The 27,064-nt window shown below is 48.1% G+C and overlaps 1 protein-coding gene across 3 annotated transcripts in view; it reads right to left on the reverse strand.

Annotated features, from left to right (window-relative positions):
• LOXL2 (lysyl oxidase like 2) overlaps nucleotides 1–25,691 on the reverse strand; it is an 87,472-nt gene extending 61,781 nt beyond the window's left edge. For 2 of the 3 annotated variants that reach the window (XM_004763266.3, XM_004763265.3), the window contains exon 1: nucleotides 25,410–25,691. The gene's annotated coding sequence lies outside the window, so the exon portion shown is untranslated. The remainder of the gene's footprint in view (nucleotides 1–25,409) is intronic. The other variant, XM_004763267.3, reaches the window with a different exon arrangement.
• Between the last annotated feature and the right edge of the window lie 1,373 nt (nucleotides 25,692–27,064).

Consider the following 27,064-nt stretch of genomic DNA (forward strand, 5'->3'; position numbering starts at 1 on the left):
GCACTGTCTGGGCTCTCCTATGTGAGATGTCCTCCTTCCTTTAGGACATTAGCTGACCCAGACAGAAATGGTCTCTTCCGGATTCAGAGAAGAACACCAGGAAAAACACCAGAAAAACATGGGCTGCTGCTCTCGCTGCACACACCTTTGAACCCTCCCCAGGCTCTGCTCTCAGGCTCCAGGCTCTCAGACACACCAGCAGGCTGCCAGCTCACACCCCTGATCTCATTACACCGTGCACTTGGGACCACCAGCCAGGCGAGGCTGCTGAATGAAGGTCAGCAGCAAAGTCTCCTTAAACAGCCTTCGTGCAGGGCCTGTCCTTAGCTGAGTGGTGGTTTCCGCACTGCAGCTGCCTCAGATGGTTCTGATGCCAGTGATGTCCCAGGGACGGTTCTGTCCCTTTTCACAGCTTCTGTCCCTGAAGGATGCAGGGGGCCGAGACCAGCATGCTCTTAGCACAGAGGGGAGGCATAAAGCTCTTGGTGGCAAACAAGAGAGAGGCTGAGTGGCCCATCATCGGGGAAGGGAGGACCAGTCAGCAGAGCAGGGGGGGCTACTCTAGACTCTAGAGCCAGACAGCGTGGGTTCGAATCCGCGTTCAGATACTTACTCATTGTGCAACCTCGGGCAAATACCTAGCTTCTCTGTGTCTCTCTCTCCGTGTTTCCCATCTGTAACATGGGGATAATACTACCGAGCTCACAGAAGTGTCATGAAGATCGAATGAAAGGCACATCGCAAGCACTATAGAAACATTTGCTAATGAAAAATTTAAATTCTCAAGATTGTAGTCTCCTTTCCCAGGTGGAGACTACCTCTAAGAATTCCACAGTGAGGATTATAGCAAGAGATAAATACTTAGATCATGGTCCCGGTCCTTCCACAGTCCAGAGAGAGGGACTACTAGTTTCAAAGGATTGCAGGTATTCCCCAGCAGAGGAAGCAGCCTTGGGATGTGGGGCCCCAGAAGCAAAACCGGGACCAGCAGGGGGAAGCTAAAAGTATACTACTTTCTATCTGAACCATGTATAAAGGGTTAGGCTAAGCATATTCAGTTCAAGGCACCTCTCCACCGAGGAAGGACCAGAAAACTGCCCCAAGCTGTCAGGATGGCCGGACAGTGCCCAGGTCCCCCTCGTGGGTGCTGGGTGAAGAGGCCCGAGGACTGTGGAAGGCCCCCCAGTTCCACTGGAGATCCACACATTGTCATCCTGTGACTCACAAGCGAGGTCAGAAAGTCACGGGGGTTCCTGCAATAGCCCCCATTGGACACAGTCTGGCAAATGAGCAGGGTGGCTCGTCTCCCCGGCCCTCACTTCTCTCCCATCAGAGCCCCTTGGCACCCACAGGCTCAACTATGCTCACTAAAACCTCAAGGTATGGTGAAGAAGGCAGGGATCATGATTCTTCTACAAGGGCGAAACTCAAGAACCCGAGAGGACTAAGGACTCCACTGAAATTGCTCATTTGTGCAGGCAAAGCCGGAACTAGAAATCCCAAGCTACCAGGGCATCAACAATCCACCAGTACATGTAAGAAAGGCCCAAATTCTGCCCGGAGCATAGAAGCCTCTACACTTTGGCCCATACCTACTCTCTTGGGTTCAGTTCCAGCCACTCTTCTCTCCCCACTCTCACTCCAGACCTTCACATGTCACCTGTCTAGTCATACGAGCCTCTACTCGGCTGAAGCTTTACACCTAGATCAATGTGTCCCTATCCCAACCCTCCCCACCTCCATCAAGCCCAGCTTCCCTCCAAATATAGTATTATGTCACAAGCCCTCCCATTCTTTGGAAATTCTCAATCTCCGATGGACCTGGAGGGGCTAAATAGATGGGACACTCCAAGATGGGCCGCTTTAGCATGAAGAATTTTGAATGAAAAGCAATCAAAACCCCGTAGAATTCGGAAAAGCTCTTCACTTCCCCCTCAACTACCCAAAAAGAATTCAGATAGAGAGACCTGCTCCAGGAAGAGAGCTGTCACCGTAGAGAACGACAGTAGGACATGAACTGGTTGTGTGGGCAGAGAAGAACCTTAGCAAGGCCTGTCTGATCAAAGTCCTGTGTGTCCCATTGTTTCTAAGGGGTCTGAGCAGCCCCCTAGCATTTGTTTATTAAACATTTACTCTTTCTCATCTCCCTGTGAATTGCATTCCTTCTTCTGAAGTCCCAGACACCCACCCCCTTTCTTTAGTTCAGGAAGACTTGCTGGTACCGCATTTTGCCTGTCTTTGGAATTTCCATGTCCCTGTATGTATGAAATGAAATTTCATTTTCCTCCTGTTAATCTGTCTTGTGTCAAGAGGACTCTTAGCCCAGCTAGAAGGGCCCTGTAGGGCAGAGGAAATTCTTCTTAAATCAGAATGAGTGTCTTCTCGGGCTCTCTGCTCAGCAGGGAGCCTGCTTCCTCCTCTCTCTCTGCCTGCCTCTCTGCCTACTTGTGATCTCTCTCTGTCAAATAAATAATAAGTAAAATCTTTTAAAAAAATAGAATTTTGTCTATGCTGTACACAATGAACCTTCCCAGGCCTAGCTAATTCCTGGAGATGATAAAGAACTCACAATTGTACTTTTCATATGGGAACTAACCAACCCAGAACCCTGTCCTCTTAACTACCTCCTGACCAAAATCTCATACTCTGGGCCACTAGCCCTCTGCCCTGATCACCCTAGGGCCAAGGACCAGACAACTGGAGACAGCCCCTCAGCCCCACAGTGAGCCAAAATTATTCGACCAGGGTATCTTAAACCTGCTTAGCCTGCTTCTTAGGCTTCACCCATTCTTTCCTGTGACAGTCACAAGAAAGATCCTGCTCACGGATTTCCCCTTGCTCCTTCTGCCTGTGACCAACACTGGCGCTTCCCCTCACCGTGTGCCTTGCCTCCCCTTTCTAGGAATCAGTGAGTATAAACTTTTTCCTTCTGAACAGTTTATTCTTTTTTAAAAAAAATATTTTATTTATTTATTTGACAGAGAGAGAGAGAGAGAGATCACAAGTAGGCAGAGAGGCAGGCAGAGAGAGAGGAAGGAGGCTCCCTGCCAAGCAGAGAGCCCAATACGGATGCGGGGCTCGATCCCAGGACCCTGAGATCATGATCTGAGCCAAAGGCAGAGGCTTAAACCTCTGAGCCACTCAGGCACCCCTGAATGGTTTATTCTTTAAAAGAAATCTTACTCTGGATGTGCCTATCTCCACACTGTTCTACCCATCTTCTTGGATTCTCCCATCTGTGGGAATGGCCAGAGTTCAACTCCTAAATCTTTCCTAGAAAAATGCTCCTGAATTTTTTGCTTCTTTTGTGGGGCCTCCTGCTTCCTACTCTGGGGGATTGTAAAGTATTAGACCCAGATGCTTCCCTCCGCTTTCAAAAATAACTTTTATGCTTTTTTTCCTCTGCAAAACTTATGCAAACTGGTGATAAAAATCTGGATAATGCAAGCAAGTAAAAGGAAGAAAATAATTCACAGTATCACTACTGGAGGGAATGATTACTAACACTATGTTATGTACCCCTCTGGCCTTTTTTTGGACATACGTATATCCTTTAAAACACTGGAATAATTTTCTACATACTTGCTGTGTAAAACTGACTTTCACGTTTATCAGTATATTCCAAATACTACACCACTTCGAGTATTCTTTTACAAGATTTTTATCCATATACCATAAAATTAGATAATCTTATCACAAATTTTTTTACTGCTATAAACATTGATGAAATGAATATCCTTATAGCTAAAACTTTGCAGAGTCTCAAGATAAATTCCAAGAATAAAATTGCTGCGTCAAAGAGCTGGCAAAAAGTCAACACTTTAGCAAAACTCTACTAACCACCCTCCCTGCCTGTCAGCTGATATCAGCCAGTGGTATGGAGATTTCCTCACAAATTCAAAATTCTTGCTATAACCATGTTTTCAAACCTTCTGATAAGCATCTGATAAGCAGAAAAAGGGTATCTCGTTTTTTTTTTTTTTAAGATTTTATTTATTTATTTATTGACAGAGAGAGAGAGAGAGAGATCACAGGTAGGCAGGGGGGGGGCGGGGGCGGGAAGCAGGCTCCCTGCTGAATAGAGAGCCTGATCCCGATGTAGGGCTCAATCCCAGGACCTGGGATCACCACCTGAGCTGAAGGCAGAGGCTTTAACCCACTGAGCCAGCCAGGCGCCCCTGGGTATCTCCTTTTAACTAGCATTTTCTTTTGTTACTGGGGAGGTTGAGTTCCCCTGTCCCTATTCTTTTTGGCCACCTGCTTTTCTTTTCTCTTCCTTTCTTCTTTCCTCCCTCCTTTCTTTCCTTTTTTTTTTTTTTTTTTTTAATTATCACTCCATGCTTTTTATCCCTTTTTCTCTGAATGCTCATCCTTCCCTTACAGCTTTGTAAAATCCCTTTTTCTCATTGGCATCTGAACAGCCCCAAAGCAAAGCCTGGGTGGGCGCAGAGCAAAATGCCCTGCGGTCTTCCCTCACGCTGTCCCTCTTTGAGGCCCCTGGCCTGCTCCTCCCAAGCGCCCTGCACTTGAGCTTGGGTTCAGCCCCTCCTCGGCCTGAGAACCCAGCTGCCTGGCGCAAGGCGGCGGGGAATCTGTTCAGGGCGGTCCCCCTGTTTCTGGCCACCACCGTCAGCCTGCGGCGCCCCGTGCCCCTGATGCCCTGGGTGGAAAGAAGCAGCGTGCAGGGAGGGCACTGAGGGACCGGACACCTCCGGGAAGTTCGGGTCCCAGCTGGGGACAGAGGGCGGGGCCTGCGGGCTCTGTCTACGGGTCACTCTGCGCTCTTGCCCGGTGCTGGCGGGGCACTCGGTCTGGCCACCCTCCCGGCCCATCAGGGGCCTGGGCCACCTAAGTCCTTGGGGGCCACCTAAGTCCCAGCTAGGGGTGCACACGTGAGCCCGCGGGGGTGCGGGACGCGGCGTTCTGGTGACCAGAGTCCCTGGAGGGCAGGGAAGGGTGGGCACTTTGCGCTGACCCTGCGGCCTGGACTCTCTGGGGCCCCTCTGCCTCCTGAGGGCCTCTCCGGGCACCAGGGCCGGGTGAGGCCCAGGTGGGCTGGGCAGTGCTGGGCTCCGTGGGAGCGGGTGTCCCCTCTCTGCTCGCATTGCCCACGTGTGTGTCGGGGTGGGGGGTGGCGCCCTTGGTGATCAGGCACTGGACACGGAACCCAGGCTTAGCACGGTGCCTGGCGCACGTTACAAATCCTTATTTTAGAAGATTTGCATAATGACAGGGTACAGCTGGCTCAAAGTAGACCTGTTCTCATTCCTGGAAGAGGGGAGGGGGGGGGCAGAAACCCAGCCGACCACAGGCCTTCCAGATGGTGGGTGAGAGTCACAGTTTTACTTATATAAACAGCAGACCTCACAGAGGGGCTGGAACAGCGCAGCCGCCAGAAGTTCTGAGATTCTAGTTAGGTTGGCAGAGCTCTGTTATGCCTAGAACACCATTTACCCTTCTTGAGTGTTTTTTCTCTGTAAAATAGGTACATCATCGGGACCTGTGAGAGAAATGTATTCAGCCAATGAGAAGAACGGTAAAAGCAGAGGAAAATCCTGATTATCTTATCCTCACTTTTCTCTAGGGGGCAGGAGCCCCATCACGGCCAGAGCTGTCTTCCCCAAACCCAGCTCTCTCCTACAAAGCCTCTGCTCTAAGTGCCTTGTGTGAATTCCCAGTTGTGAGAGATCAGAGGACGGGGTGACAGACGGCAGTCAAACCTCAGACAGGAAAGGCTCCCTCTGCTTTCGGCCATTGATGTAAATAATGTCTCATAGGGCACACATACTTTGTCCAGAACGGATCATTAGAGCAGAGTGCAAAATGTCATTTTCTTATTGACAATGGCAGGGTTTGGGACTGAATTTTGGTAGCGTCTGCAGGATAGCTCCCTCTGTGGCTTCTTCCTCTCAGAGTAGGTGACAGATAAGAGTTCAGGTACAGAAAATGAGCCCTCCCTTCTTTTCCTGTAAGAATGAAATGGAAAAGAAAAGAAAAGAACGGAGGGACGGGGGACACCTGGGTGGCTCAGTGGGTTAAGCCTCTACCTTCAACTCAGGTCATGATCTCAGGGTCCTGGGATCAAGCCCTACATCGGGCTCTCTGCTCAGCAGGGACCCTGCTTCCCCACCGACCTTCTGCCTGCCTCTCTGCCTACTTGTGATCTCTCTCTCTCTCTGTGTCAAATAAATAAATAAATAAATAATCTTTAAAAAAAAGAATGGAGGGACAGCCTGATGGCTTCCTGGGTCCTGCGCTCCATCTCCTTATTCAGCTCCTTTTAGCACAGGGAGTCTTTATAAACTGTGCTATGTTAATGAAAAGTAGTATCACTACACTTGATGAGTATTTAACTGAGCACCTATTATGGACTCAGTGTGGGGCTAGCTGCCGTGGGAGAAACCTAAGAAATGGGAGGTGCTCACATTCTTGTGGGGTGGGTCCTATCTCCCCATCTGGACTGTCAATTCTGCCCTCCTTTTCCTCCCATTGTCTCTTGGGCCAGTCCTATCTCTCTGGAATGGGAGAACTATAAGATGAGAATTTACTCAAGTTTTAAATAAGTGGGCCCAGATTAGGGGAGTGTTAAGAGTTATGGGTGTAAGAAGTCTGTGTGAGTTAGAACAAAACCAGAGAAGGTTTTTGCCAGAGGAGACCATGCAGGGCCATTTGAAAAGGAAATGCCTGGTCCGGGGTCACTTGGCTAAGAGAGCAAGAGCAGGGAATAATTTGCAGCTCCTGTTTCCTTAATCCAGGACTCCTCCCACTTGAGTACAGAGGTCAGGAGAGGTTCTGGGAGGAGGACAGCCTTGAGCAGGGCTGGGAAGAAGAATTAGGGAAAGAAAACCTGGGGTAGTCTGGACTAGAGCAAACTACATAATTCAAGCAATAGGTGTGGAAATCAGCAATCCCTGCAGGGACGGAAGGAGGTGGCATTTGGAACATAGTGTTTAGAAGGTGCTGGAAAAAAAGGATGGATGGGCAGAATTTCAGAGCAGGAGGGGAATTCAGAGCCGGTCTATCAAGTCAGCAAGTCCATCTCGTTTCACTTGTAGATGAAAGAAATGAGGACCAAGGGTTTACAGGATTGGCCCACGGCCAATGGTTAGTAATTGGCAGAGCCTTTTCTTGACCTTGGGTATCTTGGCTTCCACTTCTGTCTCCTGTACTGGCATCATGACCAAGTAAGAGGCAGGAGGGCCGGCATGGGTTCGTGAGGACTAACAGAGCGGGGCCGGAGGGCGGCAGCCTGCCTGCTGGGCCTTTGCCATCCCAGGCATGGAACAAACGATCTTAAGAACTTCCTGGTTCTCAGATTTTATGAACCCCCCGAGGTCCTAAATGTCTTAGGTGAGACTACTGTTGTTATGGGTTGAATTGGGTTCCCGGCCTTGCTCTGGTCAGTCTTTCTAGAGATGATCCCCTCCTTCTCAGAGCCCTGGTCCTGATTCCGCTGCTAGACCTCGATGTTGCTTTTCCCTGGATTTCTCACTAGTCCAGCCAGTGCTCTGCTGCTGGGCACACCCCAAACACATGCCCCACCACCCCTCCGTGTGCACATCTACTCTGTTCCACGGCTGCTCTATCCACATCCACTGGTGGGATCAGATTGCTGTCGGATACTTGATACGCCTCTCCACGGTGGTTTTACAAGCTCTCTTCTATGATCATAGGTCAAAGAGCTATTCAAGTTAAGTGGATGCAAGGGGGCCTTTGCCTCCCTCATCTTGCAATGTGTGGGTCGTCTTGCCTCTCGGCAACCCTTCCTCTAGTATCTGTTGGCAGCACTCATACCCTGGAGAGGTCTGTTGGGCATCTTGGAATAAGATCACAAATGTATGAATTCTGACTTCACCACGTCCTTAATTTGGGGACAATTTACTTTTAGAGCCTGAATTTCCTCTTTGGATTATGAAAATAACTTTCCTGTTTGTGTATGTGTGTGTGTGTGTGTGTGTGTGTAGAGTAAATGAAACAATGTAAAAATTCCCAGCATACAACACAGACTCATTCACATTAGTTTTCTTCTTTCCTTCCTGCCAACTCAGAACCCCCGATTGTGGGTACTCAGCAAATATTCATTGAGTGAATAGGTAAAATTCCTATTCGTATCTTCACACCCTACCCACATTGCCTTTTTATTCTGATCTAATTGCACTGGAAAGCAAGATGATAAATTCATACCTTATGAAATTATCGTCTTTAGGAATGCAACACGTTAAAGAATAAGTTAATGACTCTTCTGAAAACAGGGCACTTGTAACAGGAACTCCTAGATGAATTCCAATAGTCGAATTTTACATATTGTACAATGTTGGAAGGAAGGGCAACAGGGTGTTTCCCGAGTGGGTGGACCTTCCTCATGCCCTTCAGAACAGCCACCAGAGATGCCTGCTTATGTCTGAAATTCACATGTAGCAAAGGTGGTAGGTAGGTGTTGGGGTGATTTACGGGAGACGAAGACTCCCAGGGATCCTAAAATCTCACCATCCCAGATCATCAGTGCTGATATCTAGAGGAGAGTCACAGGCTGTAAGGTGGGATCTAGGTGAGGCAGAGGAAGGCACAGTCCCAACACATCACAGCTGATTTCCAGAGCCATGTGCTGACTCACTGTCCACATGTGTTAGCCCCCAAAGCAGGAGCCCCAAGCATCTGCTGAACTCGACACCCTAAGGGCCCATGAAAGTCTGACTGAGGCAGTGAACCCTGCCGACACTCAGAGGGGAGAACAGGGTACCCATGTCAGCCCCACAGGCAGTGGTGACTCTTCAAAACCCACTTCCTCGAAGTAGCCAGCTCCAGCTACGTCTGCTTTCCCGGCTAACCTCCAACCACACGGTGAGCTGCGCTCGGGAAGCCAACAGGGGGTGGGCATCATCTCAAGCCAAGCATAGCCAGTCCCTTTCTGAGGCCATTTCCAAATAGGTGGCAACCTCAGGAAGGAAGGCAGAACCAAAGCTTGTGGGAAAGCTCAACAAGCTCCATCTTTCAGCAGAATATAACACTAGAAGGTGCCAAGAGGTACACGTGCTTCACCTTTGGGGGTCTGGTCATTTTGCTGTGCAAAAATTGTGGTGAGTAATTCCACACTCATCCCCCCAGCCAGGGACATGTAAAATTTTCTCATTCTCTGCCTGTTTTATGTACCCATTTACCCTCCTCCCTACCTTCTTCTAAAAGCATGACCTCTGCTTTTGTACGGAAACCTAGACACTACACGGGCTGGCCTTGAAGGCGGGATCCTGTTACAGAAAAAGCTGGAATAAAAAATAATAATAATAAACAAACCCTGTGTTTATTGATCACTCATTCTGTATCAGTTACCGTGTGAAAAGTGCCTTACAGGTATAGACCAATTTAATTCTCTGGACCAGAGCTTCCCAGTAAAAACATAATGTGAGGCACATATGCGGTTAAAAATGTTCTGGTAGTCACATTAAAAAAAGTACAATTAAATAGGTGAAACTAATGTTAATGATATATTCTATTTAACCCAAATATACCCCAAATATCATTATTCCAGTATGGAACCAATGTAAATTGTTAGTAAGATACTTTACATTCTTTTTCTGTACTAAGTGTTGGAAATCTGGTGAGTACTTTACATTCACAGCACATCTCAGTTGGGTCAAGCACATTTCAGGTGCTTGGTGACCCCACTTGGTGGTGGCCGCCATATTGGATGGCTCAGCTCCAGGAAGCCCTCTGAGACAGTATGATCAGCATCCCTACTTCAAGTCAGAAAGGCTACATGATTTTCCTAAGGTTCACAAAGCTAAGAGGTGATCAAGCTGGGATTTGCATCCAAGCATCCAGATACCAGAGCTGATAAGTTTAGTCACAAATCGTTCTTATCTCTGTGGCTGAGACAGGCGCATCCCAGGATACCTAGGGTATACTGGTATACCCGGCCTTGCCCAGGGACAAATTTGCTTGACAAGACTGCTGTTAGGCTAAAGGATTTGAGCTTCACCAAGAAATGTTGTAGGCTCCAAATGATGACAAACAAAATCAAAGGAAATCTTGAATTTTAATTTCAGTAAAACAAAGAGAAGAGCACTATGTGTCTTACCTTTACTGGTGCCTAATCATAAACAAATATGGTAAATTCTTTTACCTTTCTGCACTTCTTCTTCTTCTTCTTCTTTTTTTTAAGGATTTTACTTGTTTATTTGACACAGAGAGAGAGAGAGAGAGCACAAGCAGGGGGAGTGGCAGGCAGAGGGAGAAGGAGAAGCACACTTCCCGCAGAGCAGAAGGGGAGCCGGACACAGGGATTGATCCCAGGACCCTAGGATCAAGACCTGAGTGGAAGGCAGACACGTAAGCCGCTGAGCCACCCAGGCATCCCTGCCTTTCTGGACATTTGATGACATCTGGATGGATGGAAGACACGTTCTTACTCCTCACACCTGCTCTATCAGTCCTGGTCAGAAATTTTATTCTGCTAAAGACGTCAAAAAAAAAAAAAAAAAAGGTGGAGACCCCTGATCAAATGTGGTATCTGCTATCCCAGCTGGCGGAGTATTTGGCAACAGGAAGAACTATTTTCAGCATTCACCTTTGAAGATCTCCCAGGTCATCGGCGGTCCAATGAGGGTCTACACCAGTGAGGACGCATCATCACCCAGTATGGAAATTCCAGAAGCATCCTTGACCCAGAACACAGGCCAGCTGGGTCTGTGGAACATTTCTGCAGCTTGCTCACGCATACCAAAAAGGGAGCTCAAGCAGGTTTCAGCAACCCTCTCCAGGCAAGCCGAGGAAAGTTCACAAGGGGAAAGCTCACCTTGGAGAGTATTCTGTTAAAACCTCATCTGACTGACGTCCAGAAGCTAATGTAGCAGATGGTCTTCATTACTCACACAGTTTAGCTCGGGAGTGGGCCATCTGCAGAGGGTTCAGGGCAAGATGCCCATGGACGGCAGTCTGTGACTAACAGGAACGAGAGCCAGCGCATACCAGAAAAAAAGTTGGCGGTGGCCATGGCTTATCAGAAAGTGGTAAATTATCTCTCCTAATATGTTCTCACTTGGCTCTCGGCAAAGCAGTTGAGGACAGTCTTACGTTGAATTCAATCCGCTGGAGGATACAACTTTCACACAATGGGTACTACTAGCATAAACTTGGCCAAAAAGAGACTCTAGGCCCCCAGGGGTTATCTGGGACCGTTAGGGAAAGAATTCCTTCACATCCCTAGGATTAAGGTCCCAGGCATCCCCGACAAATGGACATTTGTCCATGGCCATGAACATGGCCAGACTCTGCTCGCCTTGGGCAGTCCCTGCACGCAGTGGGCCACTCAGACAGCCTGCTCGTTCTTTCCCCGTGAAGAACAGGCTGGATGAATTCCCACCTCTCTGTGGTCAGGACACAGCATGAAGTAAGAGGTTAGAGGCATGCAGAACAGGCTTCAAATCTCACTTCCCCCTCCTAGCTCTGTGACCTCAGGCACACTGAGATTTTCAAGTCTCTGCATTTCATCCATAAAACGGAAGTGACGTGTACCTAAAAGCAACTTTTTAAAGGGAAAACAGGAAACGCCTACTTTTCAGGATTGTTATAAATGCAAAGATCATATTTCTTAAGTTCCTGATCCACAGTAGGTAGACAAAAATACCAGGTAGAGTATTTTGGTGCAAACAGGTGCCACCTGCTAGATTCGGGCCAGGCAGTGTTAAGGACCAACCACAGCTAAGCTGCATTTTGGAAATGGTTGTATTTAATTTTGATCTTCAAATTTGGGGGACCTGGTAACTCCCAAGGATGAGCTTAGGTAGTTCCTCCTGGATCCAGCTCTTGGAACAACTCAGCTGAAAACCAGAAATGTAGATTTGCTCCAAAAAAATCTATGATACTGGAGAAAAGCTTAATTACCAAAAATCTGTAGGGGTCTTCACACATGCTGTATAAGCTAGGGAGGTGCTACCTTGTGTGAAGTTCAATGAGAAGATGGGCTCCAGGGAGTCTGCCGTGTCTGCACAGAAGACTTTTAAGTGGGGTCTAAGTCATCCAATGCTTCTTGGTCTTGTTGGGGCCTAGGGTCAGGGCCTAGGGTCAGGGCCTAGTGTCAGGGCCTTATTGGTCAGGGGGAGAGAAAGGGTTTCTTAAACCTGGGTTTCTCATCTGATCATGAACAGAACTTCTTCAGTGGTCTGATAAACATCATTCTTTGAGGATATCTTTAGCTTCAAAGCATATGTCACCTGAGGAACTTTCCAGTACATTCTAGAGACAGTGATTTCTAGGATTCCAAGAGTGGCATTATTCTTGTAATGGATAAATATTTGAAAATATTTTACTTAATTTTAACCAAGCAAGGCTCCAAAAGACAAAGGAGAAAACATACAACTGGAATTACCAGGGTGCATTTCTTAGGCTACTATTTTGACAGCTCAATCATTCTGCCTGGCAAAGACTAGATGAAAGACCTACTCCAAAGTACTCTCTGAGTCTCAATGAGCCTTGGGGCCTCTCCAAAGTTTTCCTTCCCTTAGAAGCAACCCCATCGGAATCACTCCGTCACCTACCTGACAAGGGTATTCTGTGCTACAGAACTTGCCTGCCTAAAAAATATTTTCTAGAAAGTCAAGTGGCTATTGACTTCCCCAGGGCAGCCTTAAACAATGTGACAAACCACAGCTGCTTACCAAGGGTGCCTCGCTTTGTGGCACCTGGTGAAGAAATGCCCCATGGGACCAACTGAGTCCCAGTCAGGAACAAAGGCACGCACAGACTGGGGTAGGGGCGCACACTGTAAACACCATTCACCATGTGTATGGAGTACATTTAGCAGAAAGCACCGCTCTTACACAAGCTGATCCTCTCAACGGTGCCCCCTCCGCCTGCCCACCAACAGGACTTACTGGGGCTCACATGATGGGCCTGGGGTTTCTAGGCCCTTCCTGAGTAGGCAAAGGAAATGAATCATTACTCCGAGCCCTGGCTTCTCATCTTGTCCTCCGCAGCTCTCAGGAAGAGGCCTTCCCTCTCCATACAGAAAGCGTCCCATAAACAAGGGTACCAGTCCCCAGCCAGGAGCAGTGGCCCACGATGCAGAGGGCACAGGGGAGCACAGAACTCAGCAGAATTCTTTCGCCCAGACAGAATGCTCCGCTGAACATTGCTGCCAGATGTCCGCATTCAGATAGGGGGTCAAGGGGTTGGGTGGGGGCTGTCTCCTTCATCAGACCCTCACCGCTTGGGATTCCTGCTGGATCAGCAGGAGTGATGAATGGTCCCCATTCACGGCCCAGGGTGCACCGCAGGGAGGCGACCCCAGCTGTGGTCCGGCGGTGCTTCTGGCCCCACACGGAACACATTCCTTTGTGGAAGGAGGCTGCCTTTGGTGAATGGGGTGTGCTCTGAGAATAAGGGAAGCGGTGGGGGAAGGTGGGGTCTTTCTGAACCACCTCAGACAAGAATGCAGACTTTGCCACCAGGCTAGACCAGGGCTGGTCTCCGTTTGGCTCTGGGCCAATGATTCCACCTCCGTCCTGTCTATTTCTGGCCACGGAGCCGGAATGTTCAGGGCACAGGGAAATGGTGAGAAGGGAAGCATATAAAGATGAATTTTTCTTTTCATCCCCCAGAAAGAGGCCTTTGTCAGGCAGGATGTGTTGTGATCAACTGGGGTTCCCCACAGCCCACCTCTGGCTCTGGGTGGACTCTCATTTTAACCAGGCTCTTTCCTGGGGAGGCTGAAGCTACAATTTCTAGTTCCTAATGGAGGCTCTCGGACTGGACCAGAATCGGAAAGTCAAGTATACATAGCGTCTGTAAGAGACATCATTCTATCTTTACAGCACATAGCCCATAGGGAGAGGCCAAAACCATCCAAACTTGAAGGCAGTATTGTTACAATGGTGGCGGGAACCGTGTGAGGCCAAGAGGCCCCTCAGGTCCAAAGGAACCCATCCCTAGCCCCTAAAAAAGGGAAGACCTAGTTCGATATGGGAGAACATACAATAATTGAAAGAACAGGGTGTTGGCCTCTGAGTGTGGTCTCAGATTCAGATCTGGCTTCTGCGAATAGGAAAGGGCCCAGGAGGTAATGAGGGCCCAGTACAGTGACAGGTTCATGGCAATGCTCCATGCGTGGTAACTATTATAATCACATAAAATCACCAAGAACCTGGAAAAAAATCCCAGGAGGGAGGTCACTTCACCCATCAACCACTCTTAACACACCACTTGGATAACAGCTTTTAACCATCCTCCCCCCTCCCCCACTCTACATACACACTGTTTCCCAGAGCTAACGATCAGTAGCCAAACTGGTCTGAGTGTCTGTACCCTCTAGAAGGGGAGAACAGACGCCAGGGCCGGAATGGTGTGCAGACTTGGTCAGCAATCCCATCACTACAAACACATTGTGCTTTTGCGTTGTTTTGTTTTACTAAATTTGTTTATTAGTTCTAACATATTTTTGTAGACACTTCAGAATTTTCTACATATAAGATCATGTTTGCAAACCAAGATAGTTATAATTCTTCTTCTTCTTCTTTTTTTTTTTCCAGCAAACTTGAAAATTTAATCATTGTGTGTTTAGGGCAGAAAGTGTCATTGGGGATGCGACCCACTACAGGCAAATTCCTAGAGGGTTGGTCCAGGCCCAGATCGGCAGGGAGTCTACCGGGCTGGAGGTGGAGGGAGCTGTGGGCTAGCGGCCATATACAAACCAGTTTTTCAAAGAGATGGCCCCTCGAAAGTGGCCAAGGAGGCACCCCTACTTAGCTTCCCTCATGCCTCAGGTAGGGCGAGTCGCAGCAGAATTCATTCTTGGCTCTGTCCACTTTCTGTGGTCTCCCCTGGCTGCCAGACCAAGCTCTCATCCATGTGATACACCCTCAGCCAACAGTCAGCTTTCAGGCCTGTGCCCCTCAGATGAGACTTAGACCCCGAGGGGCCGGCAAAGGAAGGAGCAGCTGGCACAGAGACCACGGCCACATCTTTGGCTTGTCTGGAAATGTCTGGATACACCGAGGAGGGGATAGGAGCGCTGTTCTCAAGTCTGTTAAGGGCCTGTGATCTGGGATTCTGTGTCCACAGAAGCACTGGCTCCCTTCCAGAAGCCCAGGGAATAAGAGCAGCAGGCACCGGCCGCCACATCACCAAAGCTGGCTGGGCCCAGCTGCACCCTGCCAGCTGGTCCTGTGTCACTGATGATCATTCCTGGAGAGAATGGCATTCGCAGAGTCGTGGCATAAACACACAGGCCTACAGGTTCTTGCCCTTACTGACGAAGGCAGACTTTCTCTGCTACCTTTGGACTGGAACAGTGTCAGTGGTGCTGATCATAAGTCTTTTCTGGGCCTCCGTCTGAAAATGATTCTAATATTCTCACTGCATTTCCAAGCTTGGCATGGCTCCCACTGGCAGTGACAGGATGCCTCCACTCTCTTTAGCAGGACGTGCACCCACAACCCCGAGCTCTAGCCACACCGACTGAGGGCACGGGGTTCCCAGAAGACACTTGGTTCCACATTTCCCTGCCACTTGCTATTCCTTGTTCTAGAATCCCACATATCTACCTCCTGAACACCTATTCCTCTTTGTTTAGGAATCTATCCACATGTGTATGTATATATGTGTATATATATATATATATATATATTAAGGAACCTACTAAAAGACTATTGGAACTGCTTAGAGTTCAACAAGGTTACAGGATACAAGATCAATTTACAAAAGTTAACTGTTTCTATTCGCATTCAAAGAACAATCCAAACATGTAATTATAAAACTAATCCCATTTACACTAGCTTCAAAAAGAATAAAATATTTAGAAATAAACTTAACAAAAGACATGCCATATCCTTGGAAGACTGCCAAACATTGTTGAAAGAAATTAAATATCTAAATAAATGGAAAAATATCCCATGTTCACGGACTGGAAAACTTAATGTCAGTCATTAAGATGAGAATACAAATTGATCTACAGATTCATCAAAATCCCTATTAGTATCCCAAATGACTTTTTCATGGAAATTGAAAAGGTGATTCTAAAACTTAAGTGGAATTTCAGGGGCGCCTGGTCGGCTTAGTCATTAAGCATCTGCCATGGGCTCAGGTCATGATCCCAGAGTCCTGGGATGGAGCCCCTCATCAGGTTCCCCACTAGGCGGGAAACCTGCTTCTCCCTCTCCCACTTCCCCTGTTTGTAATCCCTCTCTTGCTCTTGCCTCTCTCTGTCAAATAAATAAATAAAATATTTTTAAAAAATAAAATTTATGTGGGTTTTTAAGGGATCCGGAATAACCAAGACGATTCTGAGAAAGGAGAACAAAGTGAGAAGTCTCATACTTCCCAATTTCAAAAGGTAACACAAAGTAAAAGTTATCAAGACAGTGTGGTACTAGCACAAGGACAGACCTATAGATCGATGGAATAGAACTGAGAGTCTAGTAATAAACTCATATATTTATGATTACTTCATTTGGAAAAGGGTACAAAGACCATTCAATGTGAAAAGAATAGTCTTTATAAAAAAAAATGATGCTGGAATAACTGGATAGCCATATGTAAGAGAAAGAAGTTGGGGAGTGCCTGGGTGGCTCAGTCGTTAAGCATCTGCCTCAGGCTCAGGTCATGATCCCAAGATCCTGGGATTGGGTCCAGCATCAGGCTCCCTGCTCATCAGGGGGCCTGCTTCTCCCTCTGCACCTCCCCCTGCTCGTGCACACACACACACACACTCTCTCTCTCCCTCTTTCTGTCAACTAAATAAAAAATAAAATCTTAAAAAAAAAGAAAGAGAGAAAGAAGTTGGAGTCCTTCTTCACACTATTCACAAATTAATTTAAAATGGGTCAAACACCTATATGCATAAGCTGAACTATAAACCTAGTAGAAGAAAACATAGGACCAAATCTTCATGACTTTGGACTTGGCAATGGTTTCTTAAATATGACCTCAAAAGCACAGGCAACAAATTTAAAAAATATATATATATATATTGTACTTCATCAAAATCTAAAACTTTTGTGCACCAGAAGGCACTATTAAGATGTTTCATGAACTAGGGCAGTAGTGGTAGGGGTAGAGAAAGGCATATTGATTAAGCATGTGTTGTACTGTTTGCTTGTCTGTCTTCCTTTCAAGATTGTGAACCCCCTAGAGGGCACATAATCTCGATCTCCTGGGTCCATTCTAGAATAGATGCTGAGTAAATGTGATGTGAACTGAGAAACACAGAGACACTATCAAGAAGGTGAAAAGACAACACACAGTTGGGAGAAAACATTTGTAAATCATGTATCTGAAAGGGCTCTAGTATTCAGAACATGTAAAAATTCCTGTAATTCAGTAAGAATAAGATAAGCAGCCAATTTAAAAATGGGCACAGGACTTGAACAGACATTTCCCTAAAGAAGATACGCAAATGTCCAATGGCACCTGAAAAGATGTTCAGCATCATTAGTCACCAGGAAAAACATAAATCAAAACTTTAACCAATTACCACTTGGCACACATTAGGATGGCTAGGATTTTTTTTTTAAATGGGGGAAAAGGTAGGTGTTCGGTGAAAATGTGGAAAAACGGGAACCTCCATATGTTGGTGGTGGGAACATAAAATGGTGCAGCTGTTACGGAAAACAGTTTGGCAATTCCTCAAAAAGATAAACATAGAATTGCCACATGACCCAGCAATTCCGCTCCTATTTATACAGCCAAGAGAACTGGAAACAGATGTGCAAACAAAAACCTGCATGCAAATGTTTATAGCAGCGCTATTCAGAAGAGCCAAAAGGTGGAAACAACCCAAATGTCCAACATCAGTGAACAGAGAAACACAGGGGGGTCTATCCATACAAGGGTCAGTAAAAAGGTATGAAGTATGCACACGTGCCACAACATAAACAAGGCTTGAAAACATTGGGTGAAGTAAAAGAAGCCATATATATGATTCCATTTACATGAAATATCCAGGATTGGCACATACAGGCAGGAAGTAGACTAGCAGGAGTGGGGGAGGGGAGTAGAGAAGGGGAGTGGGAGGAGAAGCAGATGATAGGTGAAAGGCACAGGTCTTCTTTCTGGCAATGAGATACTCTCAAATTGACCATGGTGATGGGTACACATATCTGTGGAAAACACTAACATCTGCTGACAAATGGGTGCAGGGTATGGTATGTGAATTACATCTCAATTACGTCGTTAAAAAAATCAACTTAAATGGCACTTCATGTTAGTAGTATATATTTATGAAGCATCTGTTACATGACAAACACTGTTAGGTGCTGGGAATTCAAAGATGTTATCTGCCGTGGGTTTTGCTCTCAAGGGGTTCACACTATACTTCGAGAAGCAATAATAGTGCAGAAATGAAACAGGGGGGCGGCGATCACACACTGGGATGAGGAGCAGGGAAAGCTGCAGACAGCTGACACTGAGCAGGTTTTGGAGGGAAGTTTGTTTGACAGGACTGGGGCCGGAGAGATCATTCTAGGCAGCAGGCAGGGCAGGTCTGAAATAATGCAAGGTAATTTTGGGCGCCGCGTGTGGTTCCAATTGCCAGATGAAAAGTAGAAGCGCTGGGTGTGGTGAGAAGTGGAAGAGGTAAGGGAGGAGAAGGAGGCTGTGGGCCAGAGGAGAGGGAACTTGAATGTCACGCTAAGGAATGCTGAGTTTTCCTTTTGGGGATGAGGAGCCAATGAGCGGTAAGCGGGAGGGTGATGGGGGCAGATTTGTGACCTAGAGCAGGAGTGAGCAAATTGTAGCCCATGGGCCAAATCTATAAATACAGCTTTTGGAAATAAAATGTTATTGGCACACAGCCATAATGATTTCTTTACTTGTTATCTGTGGCTGCTTTCCCACTAAGACAGTAGGGTTGACCAACAGCAACATAGCACATAAGGACTGTAAAGTCTAAAATATTTGCTATCCATCCCTAGAGAAAAAGTTTACCACCCCCTGCTCTGGAAAGGTTCCTGGGGCTATTGCATGCAAGGTAGTTTTGCATGGGTTAAGACCAAGGGAAAGGAGGCCAGTGAGGAGACCAGCCCCTGGTCTGGGTAACGTTATGACAGTGTAACAGATGGCATAGGGGGTTGGGTGCGGGGTAGAGAGATGGCCATGGCTTTGTGGGGAAGGAAAAACACCTGGAGATTATCAATTCAAGAAAACCAAGAGTGCCTGATTTTCTGAAAAGGATTAGAGACCAATGTGCAAATTTTAGGGTTTTTTTTTTCTTCATCATTAAGATGGTCTCTAAACATCATTTTTAGCAGAATGCTCTCGAACAGAGCACCTGACTTCAACACAGCTTAAAAGTATTTTACTTAATTTTTTAAAAAGTAATCTCTACACCCAATGTGGGGCTCAAACTCATGACCCCACTATCAAGAGTCAATGCTCTATTAACTGAGCCAGCCGGGTACCCCCAGCTTAAAAGTCTTTTAAAAACTATTCTTACCGTTTGGTTATAAATATGCCAGAGCAATTCTAGGTAACTGGATGGATAGTCTTCCTCTTTTCATGTATTGCACCAAGCCCAAACTCCACAAATTCTTTGGCTGTGCTCTAAGGCTGCCATTGGCACTTGGTGGACACCAAGCGGTTGGCTGCCGGCCATCAGAATATTTTTCCTGACCGGCGATTTCATTTTATATACACATGTCAACTATCATGCCTTATTCATCTTGGTGTCTCCTACGGTGACTGGCAGAGTGTCTGGTACGTAGAAGGCCACTAATAAATCACTTTAGTTAAGAAGAGACAGAGCACCGGGCGGGGAGGGAAGGAGGAAGGAAAGGAAGAAAGGAAGGCAGAACACGGCTAGGCTAGCCACACAATTTTCCCTTGAGGCTTAAAAGCAGGCTCCAGCCACAGCCAATAAAAGGGCCATTCTCCAAGTGGGTGAGCCCCCTTCTTCCAGGGAGAGCCTGGGCAGGCTATCCTTCGTGGTCATGTGTTCACACAGCTGTAGCTGCAAACCCCAAGTATGCGGTACTGTCTTCCCCTAAGGAAAGAAGTTGCTTAAATCTCACAACTCATCTTGGGGCCTTTCACATTATAAACTGCATTTTTCAAACATCTCTTCCAAACTGCTTCATGGTAGAGTAAATGAGCATCCGGTCCCCAGCTCCCGGGGTGTGGATGAAGCCAGCACCAGGGACACAGAACTGACTTGTTATTGACATGTCACTGACATCTCCTGCCTCCCTGGGAGTCCCTGTGCTCTGGGTAACCTTCTACTCTTGATCTAGGAGGTAGTTACAAGGGCATGTTCATTTTGTAAAAATTCATCCAGGTATTTGCATACCCAGGTTCAGAGCAGCCTTATTCCCAATAATCCAAAGGTAGAAGCAACTCAAGTGTCCATTGATGGATGAACGGAGAAAGAAAATGTGGTCTGTCCACATAATGGAATACTATTCTCTTATAAAGGAAGGAAATTCTGACCCGTGTTACAACGTGGATGAATCTTGAGGATACACATGTTAAGTGAAATAAGCTAGTCACCAGAAGACAAAGTACCATATGATTCCACTTATATGAGGTACCTATATGCCAAATTTAGAAAGAAAGTAGAATGATGGTTTTCAGAGGCTGGGAGGTGTGGGAATAGGGAGTGAGTGTTTAATAGGGACAGAGTTTCAGTTTGGGAAGATGAAAAAGTCGAATGTACTTACTGCCACTGAATTGTCCACTTAAAAATGGTTAAAATGGTGAGTTTTTAGTTATGTCTGTTTTACCACAATAAAGACAAAAACAAAAGTTTACACATGTGTATGCTTAGGATGGGTGCCATTCTACCTATATATGCTATTCTCGGGGAAGGGAGAGTTGACTTTGAAAATGTACTCCATTTTATATTTGTATTTGATTTAGAAAGATATTCAGGCAAAGATTTTACTACATCTTTTACTACATGCTGGCACTCTGGGAAGATATCTATCCCACCGCGGCAGGGTACCCCAGGACAAAGGCTGGGGGTGGAGGAGTTCATGGATCCAAGTTCAAGGACAGTGTAAAAAAACTGAGCAAACTACTTTGTTCAGAAGTCATCGACGTTAAGTTCTGTTCTCATAAATCGTGTTCTTTATAGGCAAGCAGCATTATTTTCCCATAGGATAGTTAAGCCTGTATTGGGGACACATTGAGGAGGACATATGGTAGTTTGCACAAAACCTCCATGGGGCCAGCTGTGTCTGCTTGTGTAATAGAGTCTGACAATTAAAAAACTTAAAAAATGTGTCATCATTCGCCTATGATACTACAGTACAAAGTTCAAGATATTCCAAATAAAGGGACCAAAAGCCCTGGGCAAGAAGAAATTAACTGTGACCCTAATTACATCTTCATTCTCTGCTAAGTTCGTTCTCGCTCTACACCCACACTTGCCACGCGAAACTTGCCCGGGTATGCTGTTTTTGCCAAGAGAAGTGCGAAAGTTTCTGAACTCTGGACGGAAATCTTATCAAAACGGTCACCCTCATGCTTTATGCCCCTCGAAAGGATGGTCCTGGTGTCTGAAGGCTTCTCAGACACAGGCGGCAAGGGGAAGACCAGCTAGCACACCTGGCCAGTTTGTGCTCCCCACCAAGCACGTGCCATGCCTGACGGCAGGAGCACAGCTGGAATGACTAACAGAAGAAGGTCTGAAGGCTCACTTCAGATCTGGACTCAGCTGTAGGACAGAAACCAGCGCATCGCTGCGGTTGTGCATCTGTGGAATCTGCTTGGCCCACAGTGGCTAGTTCCACTGCTTTTGTGGGCCTGGAGCAGGGCAGGCTGCGGCCACTTCATCTGAGATCTCCTGGCCCAGCCAGGAGGAGCAACGCAGGTGGATGTCTGTGTGACGAGGCCACGCAGACTGACCGAGAAGACCCCTCCCCAGAGGGAAATGAACAATAGTCATCACAAGCTGTTCGGCATCCAGGCAGCCCTGGGAGCAGACAACTACACCTCCCAATGCTCCCGCAACTGTGAAAGGAAGTTAGCCACTTGCCACCGCTGACATAAGATCACAGAGAAATTCTATACCCACGGAGCCCGTCTAACAGCTATGGGGGAAGAGAACTGATGTTCTGTGGAGTGCCCTGTGCCCTGAGGAGTCCCTACAGTTGAATACTGGCTATGAAGCTCTGTCCCTGATTGGCTGTCCTACAGAAGGTCTGCTCACCCAATGTCTATTTCAGGGCAATGAACACAGCAGCAGAAAATTTAGGAACAAAGACATAAGAGATTCCATTTTCCCACACAGCCAGCCAAGGAAGGAGATTTCCAATTCATGAGTCTCACTAATAAGATGTAAAAATGATGTATCACCCCACTTCAAAGCAAATAAACACAAGTTAATGAAAGGGCTACAAGTACAAAATTCTGGTGTTCTGCAACCTCATCGGACAGCAGCAGAATAAACAAAGTTGTTCGTGAATGAAGGACTTCAGAGGGAAGCCTCTTCTCTGTCATCGGATTTAGGAATCTCCCACGAAAGATACCAGCTGCCAGAATGCTCAGCCGATGGGGCAACTGTTCTCAGTGAGATTTCTTTCTGGGGCCTTGGTCTTGTCCCACTGGTTTTACTCATCCCACTCCCAGACCCAGGAGCCTTAGAATGGGGGGGAAATGCTGCTTCCTAGTTCAGAGAGGGCCACCCCGAGCCCTCAAGAGGGACACTGCTTTCCTACAATTTCATAATAAGCTGGGAAATAAACCCAGGCTTCCTGACTTTGTAGCTGATTTACCTCAAGCACCAAATGGCCAATTACTGAATATTTACACAGAGATTTCTGATAGCAGGTGTATAAAAGTGATAAGCTCGGGATGAAGCCAGAGCCAAGATGAACGCTTAGGAGAACAGCTGATAGTCCAGGAGCAGCACTGAGAAACAGAGCCACCGTGGCCCAGGAAGGAGGAGGCTAGGTCAGGTCCTGGTTCCGCCAGTCACGGGCTGTGCCATCTGGACAGCTTATCTCTTTGCCAGTTTACTCAGCCTTAGTGGGGCATCATAATAATCAAATGACATAGCGGATAGAAGTGTAGTTTAGAAGGAATAAAATATGACATGAACATAGACTATAAAAACCAACAGAACTCAGATGAACATTACAAAGACATTTGGGGGAAAACTGGGAAATTTCTGCATATGGGTTGGATATGAGATGAGAGTAAGGAATCATGGCTAATTTTCTTAGGTGTAATAACGGCATCATGGTTATTTAATATTTTTCAAGATCATGCTGAAATAAATACATAGGAATGGAATGATTATCAAATCTGAAATCTGGCACTTGCTTTAAAATACTTCAATGAGAAAAGAAAAAGCAAAGGAATAGTTAGAAGCAACTGTGGCAAAAATATTGAGAACATGAAGCTGGGTGAGAAGCTATGGGGGCCTTCTCTCTATTTGTGTGCATATTTGAAATTTTTCAGAATATAATTTTAAAATACACATTGCAGAACCTGGGGGGGGGGCATCACAAAGCTTCACCGATGGTAACCCCCAGAGCACAGAAAATGTTTCCCTCCCAAGAAAGGCCCTTCCACACTGGTCATCCAGAGGTCAGAGAGAACAAGGACATGGCAAAAGGCCGGGAGAAGCAAGGCCAGGAGCCCAGCTGGAGAGGAGACAGACAGAAGCCTCTTTGCAGAATTTTCCTGTCTGCCATGCATCAAAATGTCAGCCAACTTGTAATGTCAAGTGCATACTTTGTCTTCAGACCTAAGTTTCATACTCTCTTTAGACCAAGTCACTTTTTAACACAAAGTCACAGGGAGACAAACAGATTTGTACATATGCACACCATTGAGACTGGAGCTTTTGGGGCCCCCAAAGCCCCAGGGGTCCATGAGGGCATGCACTTGGCCATGGATTTGATGATGGTCCTTCCCCAGGCAGATACTAGGGACAGTAAGGAGAACAGGACAAAAGGGAGAGGGAAATGGATGATTTAGGTGAGGCAGGGTCCAGTGAGTCCCTCATTCATCTGGGCAGTGACCAGGGAAATGAAGGCTTCGCCCTCCTCTTAAGCCCCATCCCTGACCATTTTAAGTAGAGAATACACCATAAATAACTAAATAATTCCAGGAAGGGTAACAAATGGGCTTTGGGGATTCCTGGACAGACAAGCTCGCGGTGGCATAAGGGAGGATCTGGGTTAAGGGAAGGGGGCTGGAGGCCCCACACTGACCAACTCAGGGGCCCTGAGTTGGGGCTTCGTGCTTTTCCTCCTCTTCGAAAATGAGCAATTAGACTGATTTTAAGAACCCCGCAGTTCAAAGATTTTAGGGGGCGAAATTGATTGGGAGCATGTTTCTGACTTTATGCACATCGTTCTTCTCACCTGGAGCTGAGGTTTCCAAGCAAACTGAATAGTTCAGTGCCCCCTCCGCCCCCACCCGGCCAGTTCCGCCGGGTCCTCTCACCCCACCCGTGCTGTTTTTTGGGTGGTCTTTGCTTCTTCCTCCAATCATTTCTATTCCGGCGCTGATTTATGGCGACACCTCCAGCAGGCTGCTACGTTAGAAGGCTCCCAAATTTGGGCTTGGGGGGAGGGTGTGCAGAGCGTAGTGGCCAAAGCGCCTGCGTAAAATCTGCAGGCACTGAAGACCGCCGGATACGGAGGTCTGCGTACTAGCCTAGTCTACGTACTAGACTAAGATTTGCTCTACCCCCTGGGTCGACCCCTGCTTGCACGATTCGCCGGGTAGCCTGTGCCGGTTCTTTCCTACTCCAGGACCTTTCCGTGATAACGGCGGGAAAGGTTTTCCGGTCCCCGGCCAAGCAGGAGGGCATCCCTTGCGTGCGATCGCGCCTGTTCTCGCACAGGACTCAGGACGCTCGGGCGCTCAGCCCAGCCTCTCCAGCAGGCTGGGGAGAAAGCCCAATTCCTAGGCAGTGGGCACCAGAGCACCCAGGCGCAGTCCCAATGGCCCCCACCCACTCTGCCCTAGCCAGCCCAGTGCTCGCCGTATCTCCAAAGCCGCTGCACCGGGGACACCCCAGGGCGCCCCCTGCTCCCCGCGCGCGCGCTCCACCTCCTCAAAAGTCATTAACTCCGAGTATCCCTGTCCACACGCAGCACACTCCTGGGCACCTAGAGCGCAAGAGCCTCGACTAGCTCCGTCCTGCCAGGTTACGGGCGTCCCGCAGCAAGCAAGGAACCGAGCGCCCTGCTCTCCGGGGCGCGCCCGCTGCATCGCCCTGTCCCGCTCAGGAGAGGTGGGGCTGGGCGGGTCCGCCCGAGTCCGAAAGGGCACCGCGTTAGCCTGCAGGTCCTAGCATCTCTTCGAGGAAGAGCCTTCGCTCGGAGAGCCCGCCGCGCAGGTTCCGGGGGATCCGGACCACCGCCAAGGGGCAGCTCCGCAGCGAGTGGAGCCCGGAGATTCCACCCGGACTCTCCCGCTTCCTTGCCTACCGCGTTGGGGAGGGCAGGGGCGACGAGCGCTCTTACTTGGCAGCCGGGGCCGACACTTCCCACGGTAGCCCCTCTCCGTGCCGTTCGCCGCCGACCCCCTTTCCCGAGCAGAGGGGGCGAGCCGACTTCTCAGGCCGCTGGAGAAAGCGGGCTGCAAGCTTCGGACGCCGCGGACTGGAGTCACTCCTTTACGCTTTTCCCGGTACTTTTAACGCGAGTCGGAAGGCAAACCCCTCCCCGGGCCCACCCCCTTCCCGGGGGGCGGCCGCCACTGCAGGCCCGGCCTCCAGCCCCTTTTGTTGTAATTCGAGAGCGGCCCTTCCCCGGGCCAGAGAGGGCGGCGCGGGGGAGGCTGCGCGCGGGAGGGGCAGCCCTTCCCAGGCTCCTCTCGCCCAGGTTTCCGGAGCCCGAGATGCTAGGGAGGGGACCTTTCCTCTGGGGAGATTCCTCTACCCACCCCTACTCTCAATAGCTCCCGGAATTTAACTCTTCGATGCTCTTATGCACCAGCATTAGGGTCCACGCCTGATGGGTCTTGGTCTCCAGAGAACTCGATGCTGCCCCGCGCATAATAGATGCTCAGTAAAAACTGATCAGTGAAGGAGATCAGAAACTTTCATCCATCTCGCCTGGCTTTCTCCTCTATGAGGAAAGCAGATTCTGAACTTGAAAACAAATAGCCCCCTTTTCTTCCAGCAGGTCAGGTCTACCGCCTTTGACAAGCCTCCCTCTCCAAGGATTCGTTTTCTTCTTTGTAATTCAAGGCTTTGGATTCAGTGACCTCTATGGTCCTTCCCTGCTTGGCAGGGCCAGGATTCACACACCTTGTGCTCAGGGAACAGAACAAGATGCAGCTAACGGGTGCGTTTGGGAAGAGGGACACTTCATTACCGGCTCAGAAGCTCACACAGGGGTCAAAGTAAAGGGCGCCTTTGGAGTTGGAGGAGCCCTCTGTGCCGTTTCCCAGGGTTCCTTATGCAAGAGCAAGGCAGGAGGCAGCCAGCTGGAAAACAAGGCCCCAGTCTGAGAGCCTCTGGGTGGGCAGTATCCAGAAGCAGACTGTCAACAGATGTCTGCTACAGGAAAGGGGGCGACCCTCCTCCCGCTCCTGCCTTAGTCCCCTCCACCTAACCACTCCTTCCCTAGCAAATCCACAGCACCAGCAGCGACAGGTGGTGACTCCCAGACTCACCTTCAGCTCAGACCTCTCTCTTCATTGTGGATTCGTAAACCCACTGGCCTCTGGCACATCCATCTTCCCTTGGCCCTGATGTTTCCTGTGGCCATAGCTGGTTTAGCATGCTACACCAAACTTGGTCCCTAACTCACAGCCCATCCCAACCCCTGTGAGCTCTGCCAGGCAGAAAAAGGGGCTCCTCCCGCTCCTCCTCCTTACCCTCCCCTTGAATCAGTCCTCTGGTCTTGTAGGCATGGAGGGAGAGGGGCAGGAGGGAGATGGGTGTGGCTATCAAACAGCAGCTGGAGTCCTGCTGGGCCAGAATTGTTCAGTATCTGGACTGTGGTGGTGGATACAAGAACTTACACTGGGAATAAAAATTGCGTAGAATGTAATAAGCAGGTACAAGCAAAACCGGGAGAATCTGAATAAGATCAGTGGATTTTATCAAGGTCAATATCCTGGTTGGGATATTGCCCTATGGTTTTACAAAAAGTCACTGTTGGGGAAAACT

This window comes from Mustela putorius, unplaced genomic scaffold, assembly GCF_011764305.1.
Source record: "Mustela putorius furo isolate JIRA1106 unplaced genomic scaffold, ASM1176430v1.1 tig00003937_pilon_pilon_pilon, whole genome shotgun sequence".
Taxonomy (NCBI): Eukaryota; Metazoa; Chordata; class Mammalia; order Carnivora; family Mustelidae; genus Mustela; species Mustela putorius.